The sequence below is a fragment of the Morus notabilis genome, unplaced genomic scaffold (genome assembly GCF_000414095.1).
Source record: "Morus notabilis unplaced genomic scaffold, ASM41409v2 Scaffold137, whole genome shotgun sequence".
Lineage (NCBI taxonomy): Eukaryota > Viridiplantae > Streptophyta > Magnoliopsida > Rosales > Moraceae > Morus > Morus notabilis.
The window spans coordinates 1,020,712-1,027,942 of NW_010358172.1; positions in this window are offsets into that span (position 1 = coordinate 1,020,712).

Genomic DNA, 7,231 nt, shown 5'->3' on the forward strand with positions numbered 1-7,231 from the left:
AGAAAGGAAGCCGTCGAGGAGTTCCTGGTGTCCGAGGAGTTACGTCGCTCAAATGAAGCTCGGATTGAGGCTTTCAAGAAGTCCCAGGAGTTCAGGGACATGGTCGATGAGCGGGTGGAGCGTTTCAAATCCTCAGAAGCCTTTGAAGATCTTGTTACCCAGAGGCTCGACGTTTATCAAGACTCTACTGAGTTCGATGAGCTTTAGCTTAAATTGATGAAGTCTGCTGGGGAGCAGATTCTCGACCGCTTTCGACAGAAACGCCCGGAGGTCGACCTGTCTTTCCTCGACGAGTCTGATGATGAGGAGGTGGTCGAGGTCACGCCAGGTGCAGAGGGTGCGAAGCAAGCGCCAAGGTATGGGGCAGCGTCGTGAGGAATTTTCTCTTTTTTTTTATGTGTGCAATGGCCATTAGGTCGAGACATTAATATTTTGGTTCTGTAATGGCCATAAGGTCGAGACTTATTGTTATTTTCTTATATATATATATATATATTTGTTATATATACAAATGCTTATTTTACGTGTGGATGCCGTAGAAATAAACAAAAAATTTGGTTAAGTATGGTTAGGCCAGGGCTTTACCATCTTTAAAGGCCTTGGAGTGTCCTTACTACCCCCTTGTTAAAGATAGTCTCTGACTTATCTTTGACGTAAAAGTGGTTGACATATAATGGTCGACGTAGATAGTAGATTCTTAATCGTGTAGATTCCAGTCGAGCGATCAATATTCAATTGAGTAGTTCAAAATGAGTAGAAAATTCAGGCGGACTTTATTTATGTAGAATTTACACATCGAGTTTTCAGCCTGCAAAAATACAATGGAAAATGGAGCAAAAATTTCTAAGTGTAACCTTTAGGTCGACCTTTCTCGCCGTTATTGATAGTAGATCTTCAGTTAGTCGGCGTTCCAAGTATTTTTGATGTCTCGACCACTTACTTCGGCGAGTCGATAGGATCCGTTAGCCACGATCTCCTTTATCCTGTAAGGTCCTTCCCAAGTTGGGCCCAGTGCACCAGAGTTTTTGGGCTTGGTGTTTGGGGTTCCTACTTGCAAGACGAGGTCTCTTACTTTAAACCGCTTATGTTTGACCTTTCTGTTATAGTACCTAGCTGTTCTGGCTTGGTACGAGGTGAGCTTTAGCTGCGCGTCCGTGCGCCTCTCTTCTAAAAGGTCAAGCTCTAGGCTCATTCGCTCGGCGTTCTTATCTTCCTCATACCGTATGACTCAGCTGGTGGGAATGGATATCTCGACCGGGAGGACCGCTTCCACTCCATAAACCATTGAGAAGGGTGTTTCCCCTGTGGTCATCCTACTGGTCGTCCTGTAGGCCCACATGACCTTTGGTAGCTCATCTGTCCACTTGCCCTTGTAGTTATCGTGACTTTGATAATCTTATTACCGCATCGACTTGCCTGTTGGACTAGGCATATATAACAGAGGAGAAGTTTTTATGGATACCTAGCAATTCGCGGAACTGGTTGGTATTATCATTATTGAACTATTTTCTGTTGTCTGACACGAGAAAATGTGGTATACCAAACTGGCAGATTATGTTGTTCCATATAAAGTTTGTGCATTTCTCCTATGATATCGTCGTCAGTGGCTCGGCTTCAACCCACTTCGTGAAGTAGTCGACAGTTACAATGGCATACTTGTATCCCCCAGGGGTCTTGTGTAGTGGGCCAATGAGATTAATTCCCCATTTTGTAAATGGCCAAGGGGAGACTATTGACGTTAGATCCTCGGAATGTTGCCGAGGAATGAGGGCGCACCTTTGGCAGCCTTCACATTTCTTTGAATACTCGGCTGCTTCCTTCTTGAGGTTGGGCCAGTAATACCCCTGCCTCAGCACCTTATAGGCTAGAGATTATCCCCCTGCGTGATTTCCACATATTCCATCATGTACCTCTTGAGAGCACCTTCTTTGCTTCCTCTTCATCAAGGCACCGGAGCAAGGGCGTCGAGAATCCCTTGCGATAAAGAATATCGTCGTGCATGGTGAATCTCGACGCCTGGTACCTCAACCTTTTTGCCTGTTGCTTGTCCTCTTGGAGCTCACCGTCGGGCAAATACTTAACGATTGGGTCCTTCCAGCTCGGCTGGTGGCTCAGTGACAGGACTTCAGACTTTCCCTCGGTGGAGGGAGCCTTTAAGACTTCTACGGGTACTAACTTGAGCAGCTCGGTGTCCTTTGAGGTGGCCAACCTAGCAAGGGCATCGGCGTTGCTATTTTCTGCCCTTGGCACTTGCTGTATGTCGTAGGCTGAGAGCTTTTCTAAGGCTTCTTTAACTTTCTTAAGATAGGCAGCCATCTTTTCATCCCTGGTTTGATATTGGCCTTTCACTTGGTTCACGACTAACTGTGAATCACTAATTATATCTATGGCCCCCGCCTTTAAGTGCTCTGCCAACCGGAGTCCGGCCAGTAACGCCTCGTACTCTGCTACATTGTTGGATACGGGGAACTCGAATCTAAGGGCTGAGGTTATCTTGTGGCCCTCTGGGGTGTGCAACACCAACCCTGTACCACTGTCGTTGTCATTAAAACTTCCGTCGACATAGAGCTTCCATCAGGGGGGCCCTTCCACTTCGTCTGCCAATCTTGTGAACTCGGCGACAAAGTCAGCCAAGGCTTGGCCCTTGATGGCTACCCGTGGCTTATAGTCAATGTCGAATTGGCTAAGCTCTATGGACCACTTAAGGAGTCTCCCAGAAGCGTCGGGCTTTTGTAATACCTGCATGAGAGGATAATTCGTCAAAACCTGAATACTGTGGACTTGGAAATAGTGGTGTAGTTTTCTCGACGTAACCACTAGCATGAGGGCGAGCTTTTCCATCTGCGAATATCTCATCTCGACGTCGAGGAGGCACTTGCTGGTGTAATACATCGGCAGCTGCACATTCTTCTCTTCGCGGACCAACACCGAGCTAACGACGTGTTCAGAGACCGCCAGATACAGGCTCAGCACCTCTCTGTTCGTAGGCTTGGACAGTAAGGGCGACTTCCCAATGTGTTCCTTTAATTGCTGGAACGCGTGTTCGCACTCTTCTGTCCATTGAAACGGCTTGCTCCCTCTCAGGGTGTCAAAAAATGGTATGCACTTATCTGTAGATTTTGTAATGAACCTGTTGAGTGCGACAATACAACCCGTTCGCTTCTGGATTTCTTTCAGTTTTCGTGGCGATTTCATGTCGAGGAGCACCTACACCTTCTCCGGATTGGCCTCGATTCCTCAACGGCTCACCATAAAACCTAAAAACTTTCTCGATTTGACCCCGAACGCACACTTGAGGGGGTTCAACTTCATCATGTACTTCCTCATTACGTCGAACATTCCCTTGAGGTCTTCCACATGATCTTCGGACCCCCTGCTCTTCACCAGCATGTCATCCACATATACCTCCATCGTCTTGCCTATCTGGTTCACAAACATCTTATTTAAGGCCGAAGGGCATGACCTTGTAGCAATACAAGCTCCTGTCAGTGATGAACGATGTATGTTTCTCATCGTGGTGGAACATCGGTATCTGGTTGTAGCCAGAGTGGGTGTCCATAAAACTAAGGAGTTCGTGCCCCGCTGTGGTGTCGAACAGCTGATCTATCCTTGGGAGCGGAAAGCTGTCCTTCGGGCAGACTTTGTACAAGTCGCTGAAGTCGACGCAGGTCCGCCACTTCCCGTTGGGCTTTAACACCAGTACGGGGTTTAAAACCCACTCGGGGTACAAGACTTCTCATATGAAGTTATTTCTTATTAGTTTGTCGACCTCCTCCCGTAGAGCTGCATATCTCTCGGCGTTCATTGGTTGACGCTTTTACCTCTTGAGGGGATACTTTTCATCTATATTGAGCCTGTGGCTCATTATGTCCAAGCTAATCCCCTCCATGTCTTCGTGGGTCCAAGCAAACACGTCAGGATTGCCCCTGAGGAATGCTACCAGTTCTTCCCGATTATGCTCTTCAAGTTCTGAGCATATCCTCAATTTTCTTGTAGGATCCTTCTCGTCGATGGGGATCTCTATCAATTCCTAGACTGACCCCGTCTCTCCGTCTAAGAGTCGTGGGTCTAGGTCGACCTCCTCTGCTTTGGTCACCACCATCCTCATTTCTCTCCTGGTCTGCCCTGGCTCGGCATAGTGGCGGACCATCTCTGAGTATGTAAGCGTCGACTCATACTAGTTCCCTCTGACCCTTCCAACTCCGCTGGGGGTCAGGACTTCATTGTTTGATGATAGATCGACATGACCGCTTTAAGTGCACTTAGCGTCGGTCGCCCTATGACCGCGTTGTATTAGTCGCCTCCCTTCACTGCCAAAAACCGGGACATAACGGTCAAGGTGTGTGGTCGATCACCAATCGTCATTGGCAATTCTATCATTCCCTCGGAGACGACGCAATCCCCTGTGAAGCCGTATAGTGGTTGTGGCCTATTCTACAGTCTTGCCCGAGGGATCCCCATCTTGTCGAGGCAATCGGCGTACATGATGTCCACCGAGCTGTCGTTGGCCACATTATCTTGGCTTTTTCAAACCTTGCGGCCTTTGGCTCCCTACCGGACACACTCATGACCCTCTGGTTGAATTTTTCCTTCACTTCTCTCGTGTATTCTTTCTGCGCACGGTGAGAGGCGCCGCCTAGGTAGGGCCTTCCGAAGATCATCCTTATCACGCCGATGGGTTCGGGGGGTTGGTCCTACCTTTGATCCTTCCGTCAGTCGTTGTTCCTCTGATTATTGTTACCCAGTCGGTCAGCTCGGTACTCACTGAGCCTCCCTTCACGGATCAATCTCTCGACCTCATCCCTTAGGTCGAAACATTCACTGGTCGTGTGTCCACTCTCGCCGCGAAACCTACAATACTTATTCTGGTTTCTTCGTGCTGGGTCGGACTTCAGCGGCGGTGGGCGACGCTGTACCTGGAGGTGACTGATTTTGCGATAGACATTTTCAATCCCCATGGTTAATGGGGTGTATGCGTCATACATTTGTGGCTTGGCACGCTTGATGTCCCCCTGCCCCATCGAGGCGTTGCCACCCCTGTTGTTTGGGGCCGGATTGTACCTTGGTTCAGCCTGCACGTGAGGATTATCTCGGCGCTTCTTACCGTTGTTTTACTGGCTCGGCTGTCCCACCTCTTCTTTGGTGGGAACCACCACCTTGCTTTTTAGGGCCTTTTTGGCCTCCTCTACGTTGATGAATCCTTGGGCCCTCGTCAGGAATTCTTGGTAGGTTTAGGGTAGTCTCTAGTCGAGGTCCGTGCTGTACGGGATGTCCTTCTTCATGCTGGATAAGGCCTCCATCAATGCTACCTCGTTGGAGATCCCCTCGGCGGCCGCCACCTATTCTCCAAACCAGGTTATCCAATCTTTTAGGGACTCGTTTGGTCCCTGGTACACCCTTGATAGGTTTTGCTTCGGTGGGATGTACTTTTTGACACCTATGAACTGAGTCAAGAAGGCGTTCTTTAAGTCATCCCAGCTGGCTATAGAGTTCGGCTTTAAGGACCTAAACCACCTCCTGGCAGAGTCAGAAAGATGATTTCTGAACGCACGGCACATGACCTCCTTGGGGTATCCGTGGAGGACCATGTGCCCCGTGTAGACTTCCAAGTGGTCATCCGGGTCACTTCTTCCGTCATACAAGGGAATAGGTGGCGGCTTGTACTTATCAGGCAGTGGTACCTAGATGATGTTTTCGGTGAAGGGGTGGTCGTGGGACGTGTACATCTTGGCATCGACGTTCACGGCCTCAACCACCTTCCCCACGACCTGTTCGAAGTTATTCAGCTGACTCCCTATTTGCTTTTCCAATCTGGCCATCTTCTCGGCCAGAGCTTTATTCTCAGCCGCAAGCTCTTCTTCTCTGGTCCGCTGCACGTCTTGGTCGCGTCGAGCGTTCAGTCGTACCCTCAGGTCTCCTCCGCGTGCGGTCAAGGATTCTACTGGACGGCGTCCCTTCCATTCGCGTCCTCCTGCGGTCGAAGAGGTACCTCTCTGTCATTTACAGCCTGTGCCTCGGCCCTCTCCAGGGCTCTCATCCTGGCCGCTCGCTGCCTACTCCCACTAGATCTATTCAACCTGGCTGGACGGGGGTTGTTGGCCCCACTGTCACCGACCCCAGTGTCACCACGCCGGTCACCAATAACTTGGTTCCCGACGACGGCATTCACCGAGTTCATCGGCGCATCCTCCAACGATGGCATTGAATCTGGCCTTTGTTTTCGTCCGGCGAGGGCTGTGGCCATCCTTTCTACAGCCACAACAAGGGTTTCAACATGCCTTTGGAGCTGGTCAAGGCGGTCTGGGGGGTTCCCAGCGGCCTGTGGCTACACCCCGCGGTTGGGTTGTACCCCCACTGGTTCCTGGCCGCCGTTGGGCGAATTTGCTGTATTCCTTCCTCCGAGGGCTGAGTTCTGGCCTTCTTGGCTTTTCTGAGTTACCGTCACGCTGCGGGTCTTTCTCAGAGCCATCGGTGGCATTGAATCTGGCCTTTGTTTCCGTCCGGCGAAGGCTGTGGCCATCCTTTCTACAGCCACAACAAGGGTTTCAACCTGCCTTTGGAGCTGGTCAAGGCGGTCTGGGGGAGTTCCCAGCGGCCTATGGTTGCACCCCACGGTTGGGTCGTACCCCCGCTGGTTCATGGCCGCCGTTGGGCGGATTTGCTGTATTCCTTCCTCCGAGGGCAAGTTCTGGCCTTCTTGGCTATTCTGAGTTACCGTCACGCTGCAGGTCATTCTTGGAGCCATAGTCACTGCCTTTTGCTGGATTCAATTTCTGGGTTTAGGCCATCCTTCTAGCGCTAATTGTTGATGGTGGATTTCAGTCAACAAGGAATTAACTATCCGAGAACACTCGCAATAATCTCTCACGTATTAATTAGGTGTTAATGACACGGAATAAAACAAATGAGACAAGAGTTTATAGTGGTTCGGCTAAAATTCTTTGCCTAATTCACTTGTGCATGCACTAATATATTGTAGATTACAAGTTCTGTAGTAGTCTGGAAGTGAGAGTGTAAAAAAAACTCAATGAAAATCCCATGACTCTATTTATAGGCCTTATACATGTGAGAGACTCCTTGCATTTCCCGAGGAGATCATTCTATATCCCTTAATTTGGGGATTTAGTAGCTGGATTTCCATGATTACTGCTTCCCGGTCAGGCTAACCACTCTTACCCAATACCTGATTTTCTGACCTCAACAGTGGCGGGTGGTGGTTCAATATATCTTT